Source organism: Lethenteron reissneri, chromosome 50 (assembly GCF_015708825.2).
Source record: "Lethenteron reissneri isolate LAM-NWPU_2019-01 chromosome 50, ASM1570882v1, whole genome shotgun sequence".
Classification (NCBI taxonomy): domain Eukaryota; kingdom Metazoa; phylum Chordata; class Hyperoartia; order Petromyzontiformes; family Petromyzontidae; genus Lethenteron; species Lethenteron reissneri.
Window position 1 is genome coordinate 7,651,745 of NC_083828.1, and position 24,116 is coordinate 7,675,860.

Here is a 24,116-nt window from a genome sequence, read left to right on the forward strand (position 1 = left end):
TCGGTCGTTTTTTAACCCACTTCCCGTGATCCAATCGAGCTGACATTTTGCACACAGACTCGTTGTGCGTGATAATGCATTTTCTTGAAAAAAAATTTCCTACATTTTACACTGTTTAGGGAATTTTTTAAAAATATTTAATTACCAATTGTTTAATGCTGCCAGACAATCATCTGACCCATAGGTGGCAGCCATCTCAAGCAAGAGGACGAGAGGAGTCGAGCCGCCTCGATGCCACGCATATAAAGGATTTTTAGTGAAAAACTTGTTTTTACGGGTTTACTTGTTCTTTGTGCATTTTAAGCCAACTTTTGGCCCAACATAAATGTTCCTAATGTGCAGGTCATGCTCGTTGAGCCTTCATTGTTTGAACAATTATATGTATTTCATTATTTGGAAAAATATATTAAAAATAATCAACCTCCTTCGAGCCGGAGTCGAACCAGCGACCTAAGGATTTCAACCACAAACAACTACAGTCCTCCGCTCTACCAACTGAGCTATCGAAGGTGACCTATGCAGGGTTTCATCACTTCACTATTAGAACGTACAGCAGCAGCAATGCAGAGGAAGACCTGCAACCTAGTAATTACACAGCTACAATTCTAGATTTGAAGCTTTCGTGACTGCAAGGATTCATATTCTTAGGTTTTCCCCTCTTCAACCATTATATATACGGGGTGGTAGCTCCTGTAATCTCTCATTTACTTGATACAGCTGTCGTGGCTGTAACGGTTCCACCTGAAGACGGAAGCTTGTGTTGCCTCCGAAACGTCGTGATTTTTTATTTTTATTTTATTTTACTTTTATTAATTTTAATTTTTTACCTACGTGACTTTACCGAAAAAACCTAAGAATATGAATACACAGCTACAGTCACTGTATAGACATGTCTGAGAACAGCTAATGAGCGTGGGGCAGTGGGGCAATGGGGCAATGGATAACGCGTCTGACTACGCTGATTAGAGATAACAAAATTGTAGGATCGTTTCCTGTTTTAAGTATCAATCTTGTTTGTGGTGAAGAAGTACCATTGTATTCATATTCTTGGTTCTTTCGGTAAATTCACGTAGAAGAGAAATAATAAAATAATAAAAATAAAACATCGATAAATAAAATTCTCACGACGTTTCGGCCTACAACGCAAGCAGCCGTCCTCAGGTGAAGAAGCTCAGCTGTCGGAAAGACAGCGTCCCAATGAACACCGCTAAGCTTGGCAGCGTATTTTAAGCTGGGTGAGAGGAGGAAAGAGCCTTGACAAAGGAGTTTACATATCAACAGAGGAATTTAGCATATTGATGACAAATGCAGATATGGGGTTAGTCACTCCTTGCGGAATGTGTCGGCGGTGGGGGGGTCTCAAAGTCATATTATGCTAGTAGTGTATTGTGTAGGATTAGCAGTAATAACGGGAGGGAGCATTGTCCTGAACGTTGCCTGCGATATATTTTCCTGTTTAGGCAACCGTATATAATTGATGAATGTGTTGAGTTTCGATTTAAAGCTTTAGTGACTGCAGGGATTCATCTTCTTGGTTCTTTCGGTAAAGTCACGTTGAAGGGAAGTAATAAAATAATAAAAATAAAACATAATAAAATAAAATAATTCTCACGACGTTTCGGCTACAACGCAAGCAGCCGTCTTCAGGTGAAGAATGAGGACTCATTCAAAATGTGTTGAGTGTTGTTATTGTTGTTGACTCTGGTTGTGCACCACTGCCAAAGCAGCAGCAGCCTCACCAAATAATTGGTATTATTTAAACTGACCAGAGTAAAATTACATCATAGAACCATTCAACAGATGTCGGATTATTGTACCAACAATGTTACGTGCTTTAAAAAGATTGTTTTAAAAATAATCAACACGAGCCAGGCAGGAGTCGAACCTACAATCTTCTGATCCGTAGTCAGACGCGTTATCCATTGCGCCACTGGCCCCACGCTGTCTGCTGCCACCTCTCACATCGCCTACGGCAGTAGTCGTGGCCGTGTAGGTGCCGAGTTGGGGGTGGCCGGTGATGAAGACTCTGACTGCCCAGGGGCACAGCCTGCGGGGATGTCGTGCAACACGAACAGCGGTGGAACTATCAGAGTCCCTTCCTCACAGAACACGTGTGACAGGCTGGGTCCACGTGTCGTGACACCAAGTCCACAAAATCAAAATCAATGCATCTGTAGAAGAACATCTGACAAATCTTACCGATGCCCTCTTTTTAAATCCTTTATATTAAGTTCGCTTGCTTGCTTAGGACCGTGCAAATCTTTCGGTCGTTTTTTAACCCACTTCCCGTGATCCAATCGAGCTGACATTTTGCACACAGACTCGTTGTGCGTGATAATGCATTTTCTTGAAAAAAAATTTCCTACATTTTACACTGTTTAGGGAATTTTTTAAAAATATTTAATTACCAATTGTTTAATGCTGCCAGACAATCATCTGACCCATAGGTGGCAGCCATCTCAAGCAAGAGGACGAGAGGAGTCGAGCCGCCTCGATGCCACGCATATAAAGGATTTTTAGTGAAAAACTTGTTTTTACGGGTTTACTTGTTCTTTGTGCATTTTAAGCCAACTTTTGGCCCAACATAAATGTTCCTAATGTGCAGGTCATGCTCGTTGAGCCTTCATTGTTTGAACAATTATATGTATTTCATTATTTGGAAAAATATATTTAAAATAACCAACCTCCTTCGAGCCGGAGTCGAACCAGCGACCTAAGGATTTCAACCACAAACAACTACAGTCCTCCGCTCTACCAACTGAGCTATCGAAGGTGACCTATGCAGGGTTTCATCACTTCACTATTAGAACGTACAGCAGCAGCAATGCAGAGGAAGACCTGCAACCTAGTAATTACACAGCTACAATTCTAGATTTGAAGCTTTCGTGACTGCAAGGATTCATATTCTTAGGTTTTCCCCTCTTCAACCATTATATATACGGGGTGGTAGCTCCTGTAATCTCTCATTTACTTGATACAGCTGTCGTGGCTGTAACGGTTCCACCTGAAGACGGAAGCTTGTGTTGCCTCCGAAACGTCGTGATTTTTTATTTTTATTTTATTTTACTTTTATTAATTTTAATTTTTTACCTACGTGACTTTACCGAAAAAACCTAAGAATATGAATACACAGCTACAGTCACTGTATAGACATGTCTGAGAACAGCTAATGAGCGTGGGGCAGTGGGGCAATGGGGCAATGGATAACGCGTATGACTACGCTGATTAGAGATAACAAAATTGTAGGATCGTTTCCTGTTTTAAGTATCAATCTTTTTGTGGTGAAGAAGGACCATTGTATTCATATTATTGGTTCTTTCGGTAAAGTCACGTAGAAGGGAAATAATAAAATAATAAAAATAAAACATCGTAATATAAAATTCTCACGACGTTTCAACTACAACGCAAGCAGCCGTCCTCAGGTGAAGAAGCTCAGCTGTCGGAAAGACAGCGTCCCAATGAACACTGCTAAGCTTGGCAGCGTATTTTAAGCTGGGTGAGAGGAGGAAAGAGCCTTGACAAAGGAGTTTACATATCAACAGAGGAATTTAGCATATTGATGACAAATGCAGATATGGGGTTAGTCACTCCTTGCGGAATGTGTCGGCGGTGGGGGGGTCTCAAAGTCATATTATGCTAGTAGTGTATTGTGTAGGATTAGCAGTAATAACGGGAGGGAGCATTGTCCTGAACGTTGCCTGCGATATATTTTTCCTGTTTAGGCAACCGTATATAATTGATGAATGTGTTGAGTTTCGATTTAAAGCTTTAGTGACTGCAGGGATTCATCTTCTTGGTTCTTTCGGTAAAGTCACGTTGAAGGGAAGTAATAAAATAATAAAAATAAAACATAATAAAATACAATAATTCTCACGACGTTTCGGCTACAACGCAAGCAGCCGTCTTCAGGTGAAGAATGAGGACTCATTCAAAATGTGTTGAGTGTTGTTATTGTTGTTGACTCTGGTTGTGCACCACTGCCAAAGCAGCAGCAGCCTCACCAAATAATTGGTATTATTTAAACTGACCAGAGTAAAATTACATCATAGAACCATTCAACAGATGTCGGATTATTGTACCAACAATGTTGCGTGGTTTAAAAAATACATCCGCACTTGTATTAAAAAAAATCACCACGAGCCAGGCAGGAGTCGAACCTACAATCTTCTGATCCGTAGTCAGACGCGTTATCCATTGCGCCACTGGCCCCACGCTGTCTCCTGGCACCTCTCACATCGCCTATGGCAGTAGTCGTGGCCGTGTAGGTGCCGAGTTGGGGGTGGCCGGTGATGAAGACTCTGACTGCCCAGGGGCACAGCCTGCAGGGATGTCGTGCAACACGAACAGCGGTGGAACTATCAGAGTCCCTTCCTCACAGAACACGTGTGACAGGCTGGGTCCACGTGTCGTGCCACCAAGTCCAAAAATTCATGCATCTGTAGAAGAACATCTGACAAATCCTACAAATGCCCTTATCTTTTTGGTGCATTTTAGGGCAACGTTTGGCCCAACATAAATGTTCCTAATGTGCAGGTCATGCTCGTTAAGCCTTCATTGTTTGAACAATTATACGTGTTTAATGATTTGGAAAAATATATTAAAAATAATTAACCTCCTTCGAGCCGGAGTCGAACCAGCGACCTAAGGATTTCAACCACAAACAACTACAGTCCTCCGCTCTACCAACTGAGCTATCGAAGGTGACCTATGCAGGGTTTCATCACTTCACTATTAGAACGTACAGCAGCAGCAATGCAGAGGAAGACCTGCAACCTAGTAATTACACAGCTACAATTCTAGATTTGAAGCTTTCGTGACTGCAAGGATTCATATTCTTAGGTTTTCCCCTCTTCAACCATTATATATACGGGGTGGTAGCTCCTGTAATCTCTCATTTACTTGATACAGCTGTCGTGGCTGTAACGGTTCCACCTGAAGACGGAAGCTTGTGTTGCCTCCGAAACGTCGTGATTTTTTATTTTTATTTTATTTTACTTTTATTAATTTTAATTTTTTACCTACGTGACTTTACCGAAAAAACCTAAGAATATGAATACACAGCTACAGTCACTGTATAGACATGTCTGAGAACAGCTAATGAGCGTGGGGCAGTGGGGCAATGGGGCAATGGATAACGCGTCTGACTACGCTGATTAGGGATAACAAAATTGTAGGATCGTTTCCTGTTTTAAGTATCAATCTTTTTGTGGTGAAGAAGGACCATTGTATTCATATTCTTGGTTCTTTCGGTAAAGTCACGTAGAAGGGAAATAATAAAATAATAAAAATAAAACATCGTAATATAAAATTCTCACGACGTTTCAACTACAACGCAAGCAGCCGTCCTCAGGTGAAGAAGCTCAGCTGTCGGAAAGACAGCGTCCCAATGAACACCGCTAAGCTTGGCAGCGTATTTTAAGCTGGGTGAGAGGAGGAAAGAGCCTTGACAAAGGAGTTTACATATCAACAGAGGAATTTAGCATATTGATGACAAATGCAGATATGGGGTTAGTCACTCCTTGCGGAATGTGTCGGCGGTGGGGGGGTCTCAAAGTCATATTATGCTAGTAGTGTATTGTGTAGGATTAGCAGTAATAACGGGAGGGAGCATTGTCCTGAACGTTGCCTGCGATATATTTTTCCTGTTTAGGCAACCGTATATAATTGATGAATGTGTTGAGTTTCGATTTAAAGCTTTAGTGACTGCAGGGATTCATCTTCTTGGTTCTTTCGGTAAAGTCACGTTGAAGGGAAGTAATAAAATAATAAAAATAAAACATAATAAAATAAAATAATTCTCACGACGTTTCGGCTACAACGCAAGCAGCCGTCTTCAGGTGAAGAATGAGGACTCATTCAAAATGTGTTGAGTGTTGTTATTGTTGTTGACTCTGGTTGTGCACCACTGCCAAAGCAGCAGCAGCCTCACCAAATAATTGGTATTATTTAAACTGACCAGAGTAAAATTACATCATAGAACCATTCAACAGATGTCGGATTATTGTACCAACAATGTTACGTGCTTTAAAAAGATTGTTTTAAAAATAATCAACACGAGCCAGGCAGGAGTCGAACCTACAATCTTCTGATCCGTAGTCAGACGCGTTATCCATTGCGCCACTGGCCCCACGCTGTCTGCTGCCACCTCTCACATCGCCTACGGCAGTAGTCGTGGCCGTGTAGGTGCCGAGTTGGGGGTGGCCGGTGATGAAGACTCTGACTGCCCAGGGGCACAGCCTGCGGGGATGTCGTGCAACACGAACAGCGGTGGAACTATCAGAGTCCCTTCCTCACAGAACACGTGTGACAGGCTGGGTCCACGTGTCGTGACACCAAGTCCACAAAATCAAAATCAATGCATCTGTAGAAGAACATCTGACAAATCTTACCGATGCCCTCTTTTTAAATCCTTTATATTAAGTTCGCTTGCTTGCTTAGGACCGTGCAAATCTTTCGGTCGTTTTTTAACCCACTTCCCGTGATCCAATCGAGCTGACATTTTGCACACAGACTCGTTGTGCGTGATAATGCATTTTCTTGAAAAAAAATTTCCTACATTTTACACTGTTTAGGGAATTTTTTAAAAATATTTAATTACCAATTGTTTAATGCTGCCAGACAATCATCTGACCCATAGGTGGCAGCCATCTCAAGCAAGAGGACGAGAGGAGTCGAGCCGCCTCGATGCCACGCATATAAAGGATTTTTAGTGAAAAACTTGTTTTTACGGGTTTACTTGTTCTTTGTGCATTTTAAGCCAACTTTTGGCCCAACATAAATGTTCCTAATGTGCAGGTCATGCTCGTTGAGCCTTCATTGTTTGAACAATTATATGTATTTCATTATTTGGAAAAATATATTAAAAATAATCAACCTCCTTCGAGCAGGAGTCGAACCAGCGACCTAAGGATTTCAACCACAAACAACTACAGTCCTCCGCTCTACCAACTGAGCTATCGAAGGTGACCTATGCAGGGTTTCATCACTTCACTATTAGAACGTACAGCAGCAGCAATGCAGAGGAAGACCTGCAACCTAGTAATTACACAGCTACAATTCTAGATTTGAAGCTTTCGTGACTGCAAGGATTCATATTCTTAGGTTTTCCCCTCTTCAACCATTATATATACGGGGTGGTAGCTCCTGTAATCTCTCATTTACTTGATACAGCTGTCGTGGCTGTAACGGTTCCACCTGAAGACGGAAGCTTGTGTTGCCTCCGAAACGTCGTGATTTTTTATTTTTATTTTATTTTACTTTTATTAATTTTAATTTTTTACCTACGTGACTTTACCGAAAAAACCTAAGAATATGAATACACAGCTACAGTCACTGTATAGACATGTCTGAGAACAGCTAATGAGCGTGGGGCAGTGGGGCAATGGGGCAATGGATAACGCGTATGACTACGCTGATTAGAGATAACAAAATTGTAGGATCGTTTCCTGTTTTAAGTATCAATCTTTTTGTGGTGAAGAAGGACCATTGTATTCATATTCTTGGTTCTTTCGGTAAAGTCACGTAGAAGGGAAATAATAAAATAATAAAAATAAAACATCGTAATATAAAATTCTCACGACGTTTCAGCTACAACGCAAGCAGCCGTCCTCAGGTGAAGAAGCTCAGCTGTCGGAAAGACAGCGTCCCAATGAACACTGCTAAGCTTGGCAGCGTATTTTAAGCTGGGTGAGAGGAGGAAAGAGCCTTGACAAAGGAGTTTACATATCAACAGAGGAATTTAGCATATTGATGACAAATGCAGATATGGGGTTAGTCACTCCTTGCGGAATGTGTCGGCGGTGGGGGGGTCTCAAAGTCATATTATGCTAGTAGTGTATTGTGTAGGATTAGCAGTAATAACGGGAGGGAGCATTGTCCTGAACGTTGCCTGCGATATATTTTTCCTGTTTAGGCAACCGTATATAATTGATGAATGTGTTGAGTTTCGTTTTAAAGCTTTAGTGACTGCAGGGATTCATCTTCTTGGTTCTTTCGGTAAAGTCACGTTGAAGGGAAGTAATAAAATAATAAAAATAAAACATAATAAAATACAATAATTCTCACGACGTTTCGGCTACAACGCAAGCAGCCGTCTTCAGGTGAAGAATGAGGACTCATTCAAAATGTGTTGAGTGTTGTTATTGTTGTTGACTCTGGTTGTGCACCACTGCCAAAGCAGCAGCAGCCTCACCAAATAATTGGTATTATTTAAACTGACCAGAGTAAAATTACATCATAGAACCATTCAACAGATGTCGAATTATTGTACCCACAATGTTGCGTGGTTGAAAAAAATACATCCGCACTTGTATTAAAAAATAACTCGTCACGAGCCAGGCAGGAGTCGAACCTACAATCTTCTGATCCGTAGTCAGACGCGTTATCCATTGCGCCACTGGCCCCACGCTGTCTCCTGGCACCTCTCACATCGCCTATGGCAGTAGCTGTGGCCGTGTAGGTGCCGAGTTGGGGGTGGCCGGTGATGAAGACTCTGACTGCCCAGGGGCACAGCCTGCAGGGATGTCGTGCAACACGAACAGCGGTGGAACTATCAGAGTCCCTTCCTCACAGAACACGTGTGACAGGCTGGGTCCACGTGTCGTGCCACCAAGTCCACCAAATCAACATCAATGCTTCTGTAGAAGAACATTTGACAAATCTTACCGATGCCCTCTTTTAAAATCCTTTATATTAAGTTCGCTTGCTTGCTTAGGACCGTGCAAATCTTTCGGTCGTTTTTTAACCCACTTCCCGTGATCCAATCGAGCTGACATTTTGCACACAGACTCGTTGTGCGTGATAATGCATTTTCGTGAAAAAAATTTTTCCAAAATTTTACACTGTCTAGGGAATTTTTAAAAAATATTTAATTACCAATTGTTTAATGCTGCCAGACAATCATCTGACCCATAGGTGGCAGCCATCTCAAGCAAGAGGACGAGAGGACTCGAGCCGCCCCGATGCCACGCATATAAAGGATTTATAGTGAAAAACTTGTTTTTACTTGTTCTTTGTGCATTTTAAGCCAACTTTTGGCCCAACATAAATGTTCCTAATGTGCAGGTCATGCTCGTTGAGCCTTCATTGTTTGAACAATTATATGTATTTCATGATTTGGGAAAATAATCAACCTCCTTCGAGCCGGAGTCGAACCAGCGACCTAAGGATTTCAACCATCAACCAACTACAGTCCTCCGCTCTACCAACTGAGCTATCGAAGGTGACCTATGCAGTGTTTCATCACTTCACTATTAGTACGTACAGCAGCAGCAATGCAGAGCAAGACCTGCAACCCAGTAATTACACAGCCACAGTTACTGTATAGACATGTCTGACAACAGCTAATGAGTTGGATTATACTGGTAGGTTCCTACCAGTTACACCAGCCCACAGGGGATTACTGTGTCTGTCGTGTAGGGAGGGGCTGGGTGGGGATGGAGGGGCTGGATGGAGAGGGGAAGGGCTGGGTGGGGAGGGGCTGGGTAGGGAGGGTGGGGAGGGAAGGGGCTGGGTGGGGAGGGGAGGGTGGGGAGGGGCTGGGTGGGGATGGTGAGAAGGGGCTGGATGGGGAGGGTGGGGAGGGGCTGGGTGGGGCTGGGTGGGGCGTGGGAGAGGTGGGGCTGGGTGGGGAGGGGCTGGTCACATCGTGGTGCCCTTATACAACTCAACGTTTAACCTACTCACGCCGGCTTGTGCCAGCCCTCACAGTCGGCCATATTTGCGGAATACACCACGCCGCCGTTGACCCTGGCCATTGACCGAGCAACCCAACGTTCCTACCAGCTCCCTCTGCAGGAATGTGTTTTAAACTGACCAGAGTAAAATTACATCATTGAACCGTTCAACAGATGTCGGATTATTGTACAAACAATGTTGCGTGGTATAAAAAAGTATACGCACTTGTCTTAAAAAATAATTCACCACGAGCCAGGCAGGAGTCGAACCTACAATCTTCTGATCCGTAGTCAGACGCGTTATCCATTGCGCCACTGGCCCCACGCTGTCTCCTGGCACCTCTCACATCGCCTATGGCAGTAGCTGTGGCCGTGTAGGTGCCGAGTGGGGGTGGCCGGTGATGAAGACTCTGACTGCCCAGGGGCACAGCCTGCAGGGATGTCGTGCAACACGAACAGCGGTGGAACTATCAGAGTCCCTTCCTCACAGAACACGTGTGACAGGCTGGGTCCACGTGTCGTGCCACCAAGTCCACAAAATCAACATCAATGCATCTGTAGAAGAACATCTGACAAATCTTACCGATGCCCTCTTTTTAAATCCTTTATATTAAGTTCGCTTGCTTGCTTAGGACCGTGCAAATCTTTCGGTCGTTTTTTAACCCACTTCCCGTGATCCAATCGAACTGACATTTTGCACACAGACTCGTTGTGCGTGATAATGCATTTTCGTGAAAAAAATTTTTCCAAAATTTTACACTGTCTAGGGAATTTTTTTAAAATATTTAATTACCAATTGTTTAATGCTGCCAGACAATCATCTGACCCATAGGTGGCAGCCATCTCAAGCAAGAGGACGAGAGGACTCGAGCCGCCCCGATGCCACGCATATAAAGGATTTATAGTGAAAAACTTGTTTTTACTTGTTCTTTGTGCATTTTAAGCCAACTTTTGGCCCAACATAAATGTTCCTAATGTGCAGGTCATGCTCGTTGAGCCTTCATTGTTTGAACAATTATATGTATTTCATGATTTGGAAAAATAATCAACCTCCTTCGAGCCGGAGTCGAACCAGCGACCTAAGGATTTCAACCATCAACCAACTACAGTCCTCCGCTCTACCAACTGAGCTATCGAAGGTGACCTATGCAGTGTTTCATCACTTCACTATTAGTACGTACAGCAGCAGCAATGCAGAGGAAGACCTGCAACCTAGTAATTACACAGCCACAGTTACTGTATAGACATGTCTGACAACAGCTAATGAGTTGGATTATACTGGTAGGTTCCTACCAGTTACACCAGCCCACAGGGGATTACTGTGTCTGTCGTGCAGGGAGGGGCTGGGTGGGGATGGAGGGGCTGGATGGAGAGGGGAAGGGCTGGGTGGGGAGGGGCTGGGTGGGGAGGGTGGGGAGGGAAGGGGCTGGGTGGGGAGGGGAGGGTGGGGAGGGGCTGGGTGGGGCTGGGTGGGGAGGGGCTGGGTGGGGAGGGTGGGGAGGGGCTGGGTGGGAAGGGGAGGGTGGGGAGGGGCTGGGTGGGGCTGGGTGGGGAGGGGCTGGTCACCTCGTGGTGCCCTTATAAAACTCAACGTTTAACCTACTCACGCCGGCTTGTGCCCGCCCTCACAGTCGGCCATATTTGCGGAATACACCACGCCGCCGTTGACCCTGGCCATTGACCGAGCAACCCAACGTTCCTACCAGCTCCCTCCGCAGAAATGTGTTTTAAACTGACCAGAGTAAAAATACATTATATAACCGTTCAACAGATGTCGAATTATTGTACCAACAATGTTGCGTGGTTTAAAAAATATATCCGCACATGCATAAAAAAAGTAATTCACCTCGAGCCAGGCAGGAGTCGAACCTACAATCTTCTGATCCGTAGTCAGACGCGTTATCCATTGCGCCACTGGCCCCACGCTGTCTGCTGGCACCTCTCACATCGCCTATGGCAGTAGTCGTGGCCGTGTAGGTGCCGAGTTGGGGGTGGCCGGTGATGAAGACTCTGACTGCCCAGGGGCACAGCCTGCAGGGATGTCGTGCAACACGAACAGCGGTGGAACTATCAGAGTCCCTTCCTCATAGAACACGTGTGACAGGCTGGGTCCACGTGTCGTGACACCAAGTCCACAAAATCAAAATCAATGCATCTGTAGAAGAACATCTGACAAATCTTACCGATGCCCTCTTTTTAAATCCTTTATATTAAGTTCGCTTGCTTGCTTAGGACCGTGCAAATCTTTCGGTCGTTTTTTAACCCACTTCCCGTGATCCAATCGAGCTGACATTTTGCACACAGACTCGCTGTGCGTGATAATGCATTTTCTTGAAAAAAAAATTCCTAAATTTTACACTGTTTAGGGAATTTTTTAAAAATATTTAATTACCAATTGTTTAATGCTGCCAGACAATCATCTGACCCATAGGTGGCAGCCATCTCAAGCAAGAGGACGAGAGGAGTCGAGCCGCCCCGACGCCACGCATATAAAGGATTTATAGTGAAAAGCTTGTTTTTACGGGTTTACTTGTTCTTTGTGCATTTTAAGCCAACTTTTGGCCCAACATAAATGTTCCTAATGTGCAGGTCATGCTCGTTGAGCCTTCATTGTTTGAACAATTATATGCATTTCATGATTTGGAAAAATATATTAAAAATCAACCTCCTTCGAGCCGGATTCGAACCAGCGACCTAAAGATTTCAACCATCAACCAACTACAGCCCTCCGCTCTACCAACTGAGCTGTCGAAGGAAATTCTTTACCTAGATTTAAAACGTAACTGCTACACGTGGTAAAGAAGATAATATGACTTTGAAACCCCCCGCCCACCTCCTACGCATTTCACAAGTAGTGACTAATCCCATATCTGCATTTCCCATAAATATGCTAAATTACTCTTGATATGCAAGTTATTTTGTCAAGGCGCTCTTCCCCCTCCAACCCAGCTTAAATATACGCTCCAAGCCTGGGGTGTTTTATTCAGACGCTGTCTTCCCGACAGACCTGTTCTTCACCTGAGGACGGCTGCTTGCGTTGTGGCCAAAACGTCGTGAGAATTATTTTATTATTTTATATATATTTTTTTCCTTTCTACGTGACTTTACCGAAAGAACCAAGAAGATTTACATCTTACTCATACGAAACAAACACACACACACGTAATGTGTGTGCGCCTTGAGCCAAAACTGGGTTTGAGGGCAAGAATGAAGCCGAGTCAGCCGGATGAGTTTCGTGTTCCGCTCTCATGCAAAACCCCAACTGCAGCCTCTCTCTTCTCTCGCCTTATCTCCCTCTCTGACCACCGCCACGTGACTTGTTTGTGTGTGACGCGCGGCGCATCGAGCGCCACAGCGCGTGTTTTTATTGTGTTTGTGTCAGCTGTTGCTGGCGACTTTGTGTGTTTCGTATCGAAATCGCCTCCAGTGCTGTTGCTGCTGGCGGCAATACAATAAAAGTTTTTTTTTTAAAGTCTCTCTCTTCCACCCTCTCTCTCTCTCAACGCGCTGCCACCGCTGTCTCCTCTCTCGAGTTGTGAAAAAGGTGGAAACTCCAAGGCCCGGTGAAGCTTTCTGGTTGCCACGCGCTTTCTCGTCGCCACGCGCTTTCAAAACGCATCCCTTCAATAACGCCCGCCCGCCCGCACGCACACAACAACATCAAACATCGTCATCATCAACAGCGACACAGCTCGTGCCGTGGGTTATTGTTGGGTTTTACCGTGCCACTGGGATTCATATTCTTAGGTTTTTTCGTTAAAGTCACGTAGGTAAAACATTAAAATTAATAAAAGTAAAATAAAATAAAAATCACGACGTTTCGGAGGCAACACAAACACCTGAAGACGGAAGCTTGTGTTGCCTCCGAAACGTCGTGATTTTTATTTTATTTTACTTTTATTAATTTTAATGTTCTACCTACGTGACTTTACCGAAAAAAACCTAAGAATATGAATCATTGCAGTCACGAAAGCTTCAAATCTAGAATTAGTGCTACTGGGACTTTTGAAATCCAAAACGTCTCCCCGCCGGTTCGATCCGATCTCCAGGAACGGGGCTGGCTCAACCCAATTGTTGTACTGCACTTCTATACCCGACCCACCCATCTTCACCGACCCGTGCGGTGTAAATGAAGAATCTTTATTGAGACCCACGGTGGAGGAATCCGATGAGCCATGAAGCTCTTTTTCACACGCGTGTCCAGTCGGGGCCAGTGGGCTCAGCAAGTTACAAATGGTTACAACCGCCCCGAGTAGTGGAACAGATAACAAGAACGATGTTGATACAAGCAACCACATTCTGCACGCGTTCTCTCAACCCTTGGGTCACTCAAGAAGTAGAAAAATTATAATAACATGTGGTAATTAAAAACAACGTTAGCCGCCTAAAAAAATAAAAATCACGGATGGAACACTCATTTGCGGCCGAGTCGACCTAGGGGAGGCCCAGGACCGGTCCGGACAATCGTCACTGTGATGTTGGTGGCCTCGAGCTGGAATCCACCTCGGGGGGGCAGGGTACTGGGTGGTCGCCTGGTTTCGCAGCGCGGCGGAGCGCCTAACCGCTGCGCCACCGCTCCCCCTCCCCGTTCCTCGCCCACCCAGCGCCCACCCAGCGCCCACCCAGCGTCTCCCCTCCGACCACTCAGTGGGCCATCCATGTAGTCGGTGCGCAAAAATCTGTCAAAACTTGACCCCCCTTCCCCTCCCTGTACGCACGCGGACTTTTTAAACCCCCCCCTACCCCACCTGCTTACGTACGCTTGACGCACCCCCCCCCCCCTCCAGTCCTATAGAACAGCCGATATTTAATCCACGCAGAAACGACCAAGGATTAACAATATTAACGTGTTTAAGCAAACAGATAGCCCACCGCCGGACTATTAAACTCATTTAAAGTCCAATGTAGACAAATTATTATCGAGACTTCACCCCCCCCCCTCGTTTCCTAAGCGTTCATTATCAGTAGACCCCCCCCCCATACACAAGCGTACGCATTTGGGTTAACTCCCCCTCCCCCCTCCATGCGTACGCACTGATTGTATGTTCCCTTACATGGCGCAGGCTGGGCTCAGGTGAGCGCATCAGCACCTGTTCACCTGAACGCCCTATTCAGGGCATGCGCCACCACGGTGAGCATACATTGCGCGCGCGCATTCAGGAAGCGTGCCGTCATGCTTGTTGTTGTTGGTTGTGATGGAGGAGGAGGAGGAGGGGGGGGTCGGTTTTTTTTTGGGGGGGGGGGGCGAGAGACGCAGGTGAAGGTGGCAACGGAATTTCCCGTGCGCTGTAAGAGGATCAATTGAATCTGCGACAGAATGAATGATAAACGATGGTCACGCTTTAGGCCCATATACGGAGACATCGGGCGTAGCTTTGCCCATATAAGGAACACTGGAACGGGAATCGACGGATTTGTAACGATACAAAGCTTTTTTCTTCTTGGTTCTTTCGGTAAAGTCACGTAGAATGGAAATAATAACACAGCATATCTGGTCCTGAGGACGGCTGCTTGCGTTGTGGCCGAAACGTCGTGAGAATTATTTTATGTTTTATTTTTATTATTTTATTATTTCCATTCTACGTGACTTTACCGAAAGAACCAAGAAGATGAATCCCTGCAGTCACGAAAGCTTTAAATCGAGATACAAAGCTTGAACCATGTTCAAACACATAGCTGCGATATTTATATATATTTTTTAAAATCGCTGAAGTGATTCCTCTTCCCGCCATTTCGGGATCTAAAGAGACGATTTGTGGATGGAAACATCCCACATTCGGACGCCCTTTGATCCCGATTGGATTCCTTGTACAAGACCAACGTAATTTTCGATTTAAAGCTTTCGTGACTGCAGGGATTCATCTTCTTGGTTCTTTCGGTAAAGTCACGTGGAATGGAAGTAATAAAATAATAAAAATAAAACATAATAAAATTTCGATTTAAAGCTTTCGTGACTGCAGGGATTCATCTTCTTGGTTCTTTCGGTAAAGTCACGTGGAATGGAAGTAATAAAATAATAAAAATAAAACATAATAAAATTTCGATTTAAAGCTTTCGTGACTGCAGGGATTCATCTTCTTGGTTCTTTCGGTAAAGTCACGTGGAATGGAAGTAATAAAATAATAAAAATAAAACATAATAAAATTTCGATTTAAAGCTTTCGTGACTGCAGGGATTCATCTTCTTGGTTCTTTCGGTAAAGTCACGTAGAAGGGAACTAATAAAAAAAAGCAATAAAATTAAAAAAAAATTCTCACCAAATTCTCACCAATTTTTTATTGTATTTTATGTTTTTTCTTATTTTTTATTTATTTCCCTTCTACGTGACTTTACCGAAAGAACCAAGAAGATCAACGTAATGTTTCATTCATTCTGTCGCGGATTCGTTTGATCCTGATACAGCGGCGTCGATTCACCCCTGGGCCCATCGCGGGGGTTGCGTTCCTGACAATTGTCGCGTAAAGCGAATTCGCGTTAAGCGGGGAGTCATGCTCCCAATGTTATCTGCAACAATTTAAACAAGTTGCAGATAAAAGCGCAACGCCGCAATGTTGCTGCTGTTGCTGCTTGTTGCTGCTGGTGTGCGGAAGCTACGCTCACAACAACGATCGGAGCGCCGGGCTGGCTAAAATGCAGCAAGTTTTGGGGCACGGGTGGTGCATCACCTGCCAGTCGACCCATTGGCACCTGGGTCTGTCTCCGTGACCTCCCACCAGGCCACGTGACGTGTCGAAGGCTCGCTGGCTGACGGAAGGTTGTTGTAGTTGCTGTTGTAGTAGTTGTACTTTTTGTTGTTGGTTGGTGGAAGTTATCGCGACCTCCCACTGCAGGAGACCATTGCGGCCCATCGCCAAGGAATGTATACGGTGGTCCAGATATCCTGTGACCCCCATTTAATTTTACAAACTGTTAGGGGTGAATTAATTGGAGGGGGGAGGAGGGAGTGGGTCACAAGACATCTGGACCAGCCGTAGACATCGCTCCGCAGCGCCACACAACTCGGAGGGCGATCCTCTGCCCACACTTTACCCCACCGCCACTGCTGTCTCAACGTAGCTGCGATGCTGCTGCTACTGCTGCTGCTGCAGCTGCTGCTGCTGTAGCTGCTGCTGCTGATGATGACGGTACTGCACATACATTGTATCTTACCCGTGTTGATGATAGTTATTGACCAATGATGGATAACAATTGTCAGTTTTTAAAAAAAAGATGCTGCTGCCTTTGCTGATGATCCATGCTGTTGTCGATTATTATTATAATCGCTCTACTGCTGATGATGATATTGATCACTTCTGCTGCTGATGGCGATGGTGACGCCGGCCGTGATAAAACACATTCCTGCGGAGGGAGCTGGTAGGAACGTTGGGTTGCTCGGTCAATGGCCAGGGTCAACGGCGGCGTGGTGTATTCCGCAAATATGGCCGACTGTGAGGGCGGGCACAAGCCGGCGTGAGTAGGTTAAACGTTGAGTTTTATAAGGGCACCACGGGGTGACCAGCCCCACCCCACCCTGCCCCACCCCTCCCACCCCCCACCCAGCCCCACCCTCCCCACCCAGCCCCACCCTCCCCACCCAGCCCCTCCCCACCCTCCCCACCAAGCCCCTCCCTCCCCACCCTCCCCACCAAGCCCCTCCCCACCCAGCCCCACCCTCCCCACCCAGCCCCTCCCCACCCTCCCCACCCAGCCCCACCCAGCCCCTCCATCCCCACCCAGCCCCTCCCTGCACGACGGACACAATAATCCCCTGTGGGCTGGTATAACCAGAGGTTCCTACCGGTATAAAATGAATATAATGATTGCGCTGCTGCTGCTGCTACTGCTGATGATTTATGAACAACACGCGAAACGAGACATTATTTCAAGTCGTCGTTCTTCCCACTCAAAAGTTTCACTTCAACTCAACGCGGGAGTCGCCTCCTTCCCGTAACACAAAAAAAAGATACCAAAAAATACCCAAGCAACACGCGACTGTAACATCATTATCATCATCATATGGGCGCCACGGTACAGAATTTTCAACCACCTCGCCTGGTATGCAGGGGGGGTCATGAGTTCGATCCTGATCCTGACGCCTGCTGTATATTTGTAGTTTGCGTGTGTCACTCTCTCTCTCTCCCAGTGGCGGCTCCTGCAAAATCTCTCAGGGGGGGCAAATGTCTGGATGATTGATAAGGATAAGGTCCACCCATGCAATGGATACATTAACAGCTTAAGCATGTAAAGGCAACTTCACTTCTTTAATATTAATGAAAAATAAAGTGACTCTTACAATACATCTTGTTTGTTTCTATACTCACTATTAAAACAAACCACTCAAGTTTATTTTATTAAAGATTCCACTAGGTGGCGAAAAATTATATTGTTGGATGAAACGTGCTTACGTATGATGACGTAAGCACGTTAGGGCGAGCCCTCCCGGAAGCCATAGAGAATGCATTGCAGCGCCCGCCGGTCGAAAAAAACATATTTGAATGTAAGTCTATGGGGCCACTCGGGGCGATTCTCAGCCGGAGTGAAATCGCCCAAAAAGAGGCGGTACTCCACAGAACGTGACATGACGCTGATTGGACTATATCCAGAGGCTGACAGTGACGGCTAGCGTGACTCTGTGGTTCAATGACATTGGTGGTGCGTCGCCCAATCGCCCTAGTGAAGAAACCGCCCCTGCTCTCTCCCTCTCCCCCGTGGCCGGCGTGGATTTTTCTCCGGGTCCTCTGGATTTTCCCTCCACATTCAGAATCAACGTCACGCGTTTGGAGTATTTGGCGATTACAAAATCTCCACGTGATAAGCCACTTCGGTGTAGCTACGAATTGTGTGTCCAGGTCGCTTCATGAAACAAAAAAAGTCTGGATAGCTCAGTGAGCCTTACCTCGTCAAATTTAGAAGAAAAAAAGTTTAGTTTGTCATCATCATCAATAACAGCCATGTTCAATCCACCGCTGGATCACGTTCAGCAAACACAGCGTAGCCCACGCCTCTTTCGAACATCCACGCCACGCCCATTTTTACGACGCCCCGTTTTTCCGACGCCTCGCCCATTTTCCCGACGCCCGCCCATTTTTCCGACGCCCCATTTTTCCGACGCCCCGCCCATTTTTTCGAAGCCCCATTTTTCCGACGCCCCGTTTTTCCGACGCCCGCCCATTTTTCCGACGCCCGCCCATTTTTCCGACGCCCCATTTTTCCGACACCCCGCCCATTTTCCCGAAACCCCGCCCATTTTCCCGACGCCCCGCCCATTTTCCCGTCGCCCCGCCCACTTTCCCGACGCCCCGCCCATTTTCCCGAAACCCCGCCCGTTTTCCCGACGCCCCGCCCACTTTCCCGACGCCCCGCCCATTTTCCCGACGCCCCGCCCACTTTCCCGACGCCCCGCCCATTTTCCCGACGGCCCCGCCCACTTTTCCGAAACCCCGCCCATTTTCCCGACGCCCCGCCCACTTTTCCGACGGCCCCGCCCACCCCGCACGCGACCCCGTCACCACCGCCACGCGATGTTTAAAAATAGCCGCTGGGAAAACACCAAAACCACCACCGCCACCACCACCCCACTCAGACATTAAAACTCGAGCGATAAGCCAGCAGCTTCAGTTCGAGTTGATCGGAGGCGCACGACAGAGCGAGAGAGAGAGAGCAAGACCCTGTGTTGTGTTCCTGAACGCCAGCGACGACTTGCATCGACAAGCGAAAGGCGTCCCCATCATCTGTGTCGTTGACAGCGCCATCTGTGACCTGCAACTCGCACAGGTGTGTGTCTGTGTGTGTGTGTCTGTGTGTCTGTGTCTCTGTGTGTGTCTCTGTGCGTGTGTGTATGTCTGTGTGTCTGTGCGTGTGTGTATGTCTGTGTGTCTCTGTGTGTGTGTCTGTGTGCGTGTGTGTGTGTCTGTGCGTGTGTGTGTCTGTGTCTCTGTGTGTCTGTGTGCGTGTGTGTGTTCGACACTTCACGTGGCCTCAAGGTGCACTTGGCCTGGCACAAGCGTCGTGGTGACGTCACCGCCACTTAGTGGCGAATGGCTGTTGTTGTTGTTGTGTGTGGGACATGTGGGGAGCGGTGGTGCAGTGGTTAGCGCTACGCTGCGCTACGAACCCGGCGACCCGAGTTCGATTCCCGCTCACGGCCAACACCAGTGACGATTATCTGAACCGGTCCTGAGCCTTCCCCTAGGTCGACTCAGCCTCAAATGAGTACCTGGTGCGGTGTGTAAACATCACCACGGTGGAGACAAATGCGGTCGGGCGTGGTGCTGGCCACCCACTTCCTCGTGTACCGTGCCGGCCTTCATAGGTGCTCGCTAACAGCACTTGCCCCTACAGTCTGTTAAGGCTACACGGGGGATCTTTGTCTTTGTGGGGGAAGGGTAAGGGAGTGGTGGCGCAGCGGTTTGGGCGCTGCGCTACGAACCCGACGCGCCCGAGTTCGTTTCACGCCCGCGGCCAACACCGGTGACGATTATCTGAACCGGTCCTGGGCCTCCCCTAGGTCGACTCGGCCTAAAACGAGTAACCTGGTGTGATGCGCAAAAATAAAATCGCTGTTGGGGAGACAAAGGCGGCCGGGCGTGGTGCTAACCACCCAACCCCGCTCGCTAACAGCAGCAACTCTGACCCCAGCGGTGCCGTGCAGGCTGTAGCGGGGTCATCTTTGTCGTCCTTTCGGACAGGTCGGCGGACCCCAAACTCCGCTGTTCCGTGTTGGCGGAGCGGGTTCGCTCGCTGGCAAGGAAGCACCACCAGCACCACAACCAGCACCACCATCAGCACCACCAGCATCACCAGCACCACCACCAGCACCACCAGCACCACCACCACAATGGCTTTCTCGCGACCCGTGCCACCTTCGGCTGGGGCCAGCCAGCAGCAGCAGCAGCGGCAGCAGCAGCAGCGGCAGCCCCTGAAGAGGGGACTCAGCGTTGAGGTGGCACCTGGGCCGGTCAAGAGGGCAAGGACTGTTGAGTCGGGGATCGGGATGCATCACGGAGGTGAGTCTATGAAGAACAACACAAAAAAATTCAATTTAACGCTTTCGTGACTGCAGGGATTCATCTTCTTGGTTATTTCGGTAAAGTCACGTAGAATGGAAATAATATATTATTTTATTATGTTATATTTTTATTATTTTATTATTTCCATTCTACGTGGCTTTACCGAAAGAACCAAGAAGATGAACACAAAAAAAGTTTTTTTTTTTAAACACGCTTTAATTAAATGTGTAATAAAGGACTCGACCACGATGTCTGGCTTGGTGTCCTTTATTCAGTTCTTCTCTCTTAACCCGCACGGTTGTCCTTCTATAAGACTCTATACTGACACTGATACTGCTCTCCTGCAGTTTCTCCCCTCGTCGTTCTCTCAGCCTCTTCCTTCTCTCGTCGCTCTCGTAGCCTCTCCCTCACACACAGCCTCGCCGGCTGTGTTCCCCGCAGCTCCTCGTCCGCCTTCTCTCCAGCCGCCCCACCGCTGTCTTCTCTCGCAGCTCCGCTGGCTGCTCCCTTAGCTGGCCACCGCTGGCCGCCGCTGCCACCCCTTGGCTTTGCCCACGTGGCCTTACTCTGGTCCAGTCCCACTCGTTCTGCCTTCCTCTTCCGGTCTCCTCCCTTAAGAACCTTAACCTTTCCTCCCACGTCACCTAACTCCACCTCTCCGTGACGTCACATCCGGGAGGTCGCCCGCGCCCGCATTACACCACCCTCCCCCGTGGAGAAAAACCCAGCCGACCTCGGCTGAACAACACCAACAGTAATGCGGGCGAACCCGAGCGTAACACACCAAAGGACACCAAGCATGCAATATAACAGTAAGAACAATCAACACAACTCAACAATCAATAACGTAGCAGAAGCAGGCAATAAATACACAGTAAGAACAATACAACATAACAATCAACGAAACACAAGGGATTTAGAGCGTGTGCGGGTCGCCGGCCCGTCCCGGACGGTCGGCGGCCCATCCGCGGAACGGGAACGTGATTGAGTTTGAGGAGCGACAGGGTGAAATCCCCCTGTCGCTGTTGGAAGTCCACCAACGTCCCGTGTCCTTGAAGGATCAGTCTTGGGCTTGTCCCGCGGATGCGTCTGCAGCGGGGTCGGAAGGGCTGCAGGGCTCGAAGGACCCGCAGATCTGGCAGGCACCCTCCGAGCAGAGCGCCTCGTCCCCTCCGGTGTCAAGGCCGGCCTGCCTGGAACAGGTACGACAGGCGCTCTAGCAAGATCAATGGACGCAGGCGGGGGAGAGTCGGCAGCAACAGACCCCGGCAAGGCAACATTGGGAGATGATGCATCATGTAGGGGAGCAACATACGGTTTCAAGCGCGACGTGTGAACAAACCAGCGGCGAGAACCAATTTGAACACGCGCCGACTGAGGATTAGGAACCTCAATGAGGCGGACAGGCCCTCGCCAAGGTTTGTGAAATTTGGGAGAGGTACCCGGCCGCACCTGCGGGCAATGGAGCCAGGCCAGGTCCCCAACCTTCCAGGGGCACTCCCCTTTGGAACGCCGTGCGTACCTCTCATTTCGGGCCTGAGCTTTGGCCGTAGCCACACGGGCACTCTCCCGCGCCTCCGAGACCCGGCGAACAGTGTCCCGAATGTAGTCAGGAAGCGGTTTACAAGGTCCCCTCACACCGGTTCCCATCTGCACATCCATTGGCGGCACGTTTTCCCGACCATACATAAGGTAAAATGGCGAATAACCCGTAGCCGCATGAGGAGTCATCCTGTACGCCGAAAGCACCCCCGGGATGTGCAGGTCCCAATCCGATTGTTGCTCACTCACCGTGTGGCACAGCATGGCAGACAATGTCCGGTTTAGCCGCTCAACCATACCATCCGTTTGCGGATGGTATGGGGATGTCCGGACCTTCTTAGTCCCTAGGCCCGCGCATACTTCCGCCAATAATTTCGAAGAAAAATTTCGGCCCTGATCCGTAAGGAGTCTCTCCGGCGCACCCTTGTCCATAACATATCCGAACAAAAAGGCGTCGGTAATGGCCGCGGCCGATTGATCGGGCAACGGCCAGGCCATCGGCCAACGGGAGAGGTACTCAACCCCGACCAGCAAATATTTATTACCCCTCGCCGAAGGTGGGAAAGGTCCCAAAATGTCCAGTGCCACCAATTCATTGACCCGAGACACCCGAATTGACTGTAAGGGTGGCACATAAGGATGTTTAGGAGGCTTACGCCGGGCACAGTCAGGGCACGCGCGGACGTGCCCCACGACATCCGTCGACATGCCGTGCCAAAAATAATGACGTTGCAACGTCAACAAGGTCTTCTGCACACCCAGATGTAATAGCGTGTCACAATGGAGAGTTCTAATCAACTCGTATCGGAGGGACGCAGGCACCACTAGACGCCAGTGTTCCTGGAGACTTTCCCTCCACATAAGCAGACCATCTCGGACCGCGGTTTCCGGCGCACCCTCCGTAACCGGACCCCCAACCTCCACTTTGGATCGCTTCCGCAAGGACACTAACGACTCATCCATCATTTGCTCCCTTATCCAAACAGACCGTGGCAGATTCAAAACCCCATCAGTCGGCCCCGGTTCCACAGTAGCATCCGACTTCTCCACAGCCAATACCACCGGCTGAGGGGGGGGTAGGCTGGGCGCACATCTCTGCGTCCCCGACGCACATTTGCAAGGGGAGCGCTGCGGCAACCTAGAAAGTGCGTCTGCGTTCGCATGGCGCACCCCTTTACGATGGTGAATTTGAAATGAAAATTCTTGCAGCGTGTCCAACCAACGCGACAGCTGGCCGGAAGGTTGATCCATTTTAAGGGCATATTGCAAGGCCGCATGATCCGTACGTACGATAAAGGAACGGCCGTACAGGTACGGTCGAAACTGACGTAGGAAAAAAACAACGGCTAAGAGTTCCCTGCGAGTGACACAGTAGCGTGTTTCCGCGGGCGACAGGACCCGGCTACCATACGCAACGACGCGCTCTACGCCCCCTTTAGACTGAGACAACACCGCGCCAATACCTGTGTCGCTCGCATCCGTATCAAGAATGAACGGTTGATTGAAATCCGGATAATCCAATGTTGGGGCGGTAGCCAACAGATTACGCAGACTCTGAAAGGCCGCCTCTTCCGGCGGTCCCCACGCAAACTTACGTCCCTTACCCGTAAGGAGGTGCAAGGGCCTCGCGATGGTCGCAAAATTCGGTACAAATCTTCGATAATACGAGGCAAATCCCAGAAAGCGACGTACATCCCCCACGGTGACCGGAGTCGGCCAATCTCGGACGCACGCCGTTTTTTCCGGGTCCGTAGACACCCCCTCAGCACTCACGATGTGCCGCAAATAACGGACGGACCGTTGCAGTAGGTGACATTTCTTTGGTTTAAATTTCAAGTTCGCGGAGCGCATCCTCGCGAACACCGTCTCCAGCCGCCTTAAATGTTCATCAAATGTGCGGCTGAAGACGATG

General features: G+C 48.0%; 13 non-coding genes across 13 annotated transcripts; all 13 read right to left on the reverse strand.

The window, feature by feature from the left end:
* Positions 1–422: 422 nt before the first annotated feature.
* Positions 423–510, reverse strand: TRNAY-GUA (transfer RNA tyrosine (anticodon GUA)). Its single transcript is given in 2 exon segments — positions 423–458; positions 474–510. It is a non-coding gene; the product is annotated as a tRNA-Tyr (tRNA).
* A 1,354-nt stretch (positions 511–1,864) lies between these two features.
* Positions 1,865–1,937, reverse strand: TRNAR-ACG (transfer RNA arginine (anticodon ACG)). Its single transcript has one exon. It is a non-coding gene; the product is annotated as a tRNA-Arg (tRNA).
* A 748-nt stretch (positions 1,938–2,685) lies between these two features.
* TRNAY-GUA (transfer RNA tyrosine (anticodon GUA)) lies at positions 2,686–2,773 on the reverse strand. The gene is given in 2 exon segments: positions 2,686–2,721; positions 2,737–2,773. It is a non-coding gene; the product is annotated as a tRNA-Tyr (tRNA).
* A 1,363-nt stretch (positions 2,774–4,136) lies between these two features.
* TRNAR-ACG (transfer RNA arginine (anticodon ACG)) lies at positions 4,137–4,209 on the reverse strand. The gene has a single exon. It is a non-coding gene; the product is annotated as a tRNA-Arg (tRNA).
* A 404-nt stretch (positions 4,210–4,613) lies between these two features.
* On the reverse strand, positions 4,614–4,701 carry TRNAY-GUA (transfer RNA tyrosine (anticodon GUA)). Its single transcript is given in 2 exon segments — positions 4,614–4,649; positions 4,665–4,701. It is a non-coding gene; the product is annotated as a tRNA-Tyr (tRNA).
* A 1,353-nt stretch (positions 4,702–6,054) lies between these two features.
* TRNAR-ACG (transfer RNA arginine (anticodon ACG)) lies at positions 6,055–6,127 on the reverse strand. Its single transcript has one exon. It is a non-coding gene; the product is annotated as a tRNA-Arg (tRNA).
* A 748-nt stretch (positions 6,128–6,875) lies between these two features.
* On the reverse strand, positions 6,876–6,963 carry TRNAY-GUA (transfer RNA tyrosine (anticodon GUA)). The gene is given in 2 exon segments: positions 6,876–6,911; positions 6,927–6,963. It is a non-coding gene; the product is annotated as a tRNA-Tyr (tRNA).
* Positions 6,964–8,329: 1,366 nt separating this feature from the next.
* TRNAR-ACG (transfer RNA arginine (anticodon ACG)) lies at positions 8,330–8,402 on the reverse strand. The gene has a single exon. It is a non-coding gene; the product is annotated as a tRNA-Arg (tRNA).
* Positions 8,403–9,132: 730 nt separating this feature from the next.
* On the reverse strand, positions 9,133–9,221 carry TRNAY-GUA (transfer RNA tyrosine (anticodon GUA)). Its single transcript is given in 2 exon segments — positions 9,133–9,168; positions 9,185–9,221. It is a non-coding gene; the product is annotated as a tRNA-Tyr (tRNA).
* A 702-nt stretch (positions 9,222–9,923) lies between these two features.
* TRNAR-ACG (transfer RNA arginine (anticodon ACG)) lies at positions 9,924–9,996 on the reverse strand. Its single transcript has one exon. It is a non-coding gene; the product is annotated as a tRNA-Arg (tRNA).
* Positions 9,997–10,725: 729 nt separating this feature from the next.
* TRNAY-GUA (transfer RNA tyrosine (anticodon GUA)) lies at positions 10,726–10,814 on the reverse strand. The gene is given in 2 exon segments: positions 10,726–10,761; positions 10,778–10,814. It is a non-coding gene; the product is annotated as a tRNA-Tyr (tRNA).
* Positions 10,815–11,522: 708 nt separating this feature from the next.
* Positions 11,523–11,595, reverse strand: TRNAR-ACG (transfer RNA arginine (anticodon ACG)). Its single transcript has one exon. It is a non-coding gene; the product is annotated as a tRNA-Arg (tRNA).
* A 745-nt stretch (positions 11,596–12,340) lies between these two features.
* On the reverse strand, positions 12,341–12,429 carry TRNAY-GUA (transfer RNA tyrosine (anticodon GUA)). Its single transcript is given in 2 exon segments — positions 12,341–12,376; positions 12,393–12,429. It is a non-coding gene; the product is annotated as a tRNA-Tyr (tRNA).
* Between the last annotated feature and the right edge of the window lie 11,687 nt (positions 12,430–24,116).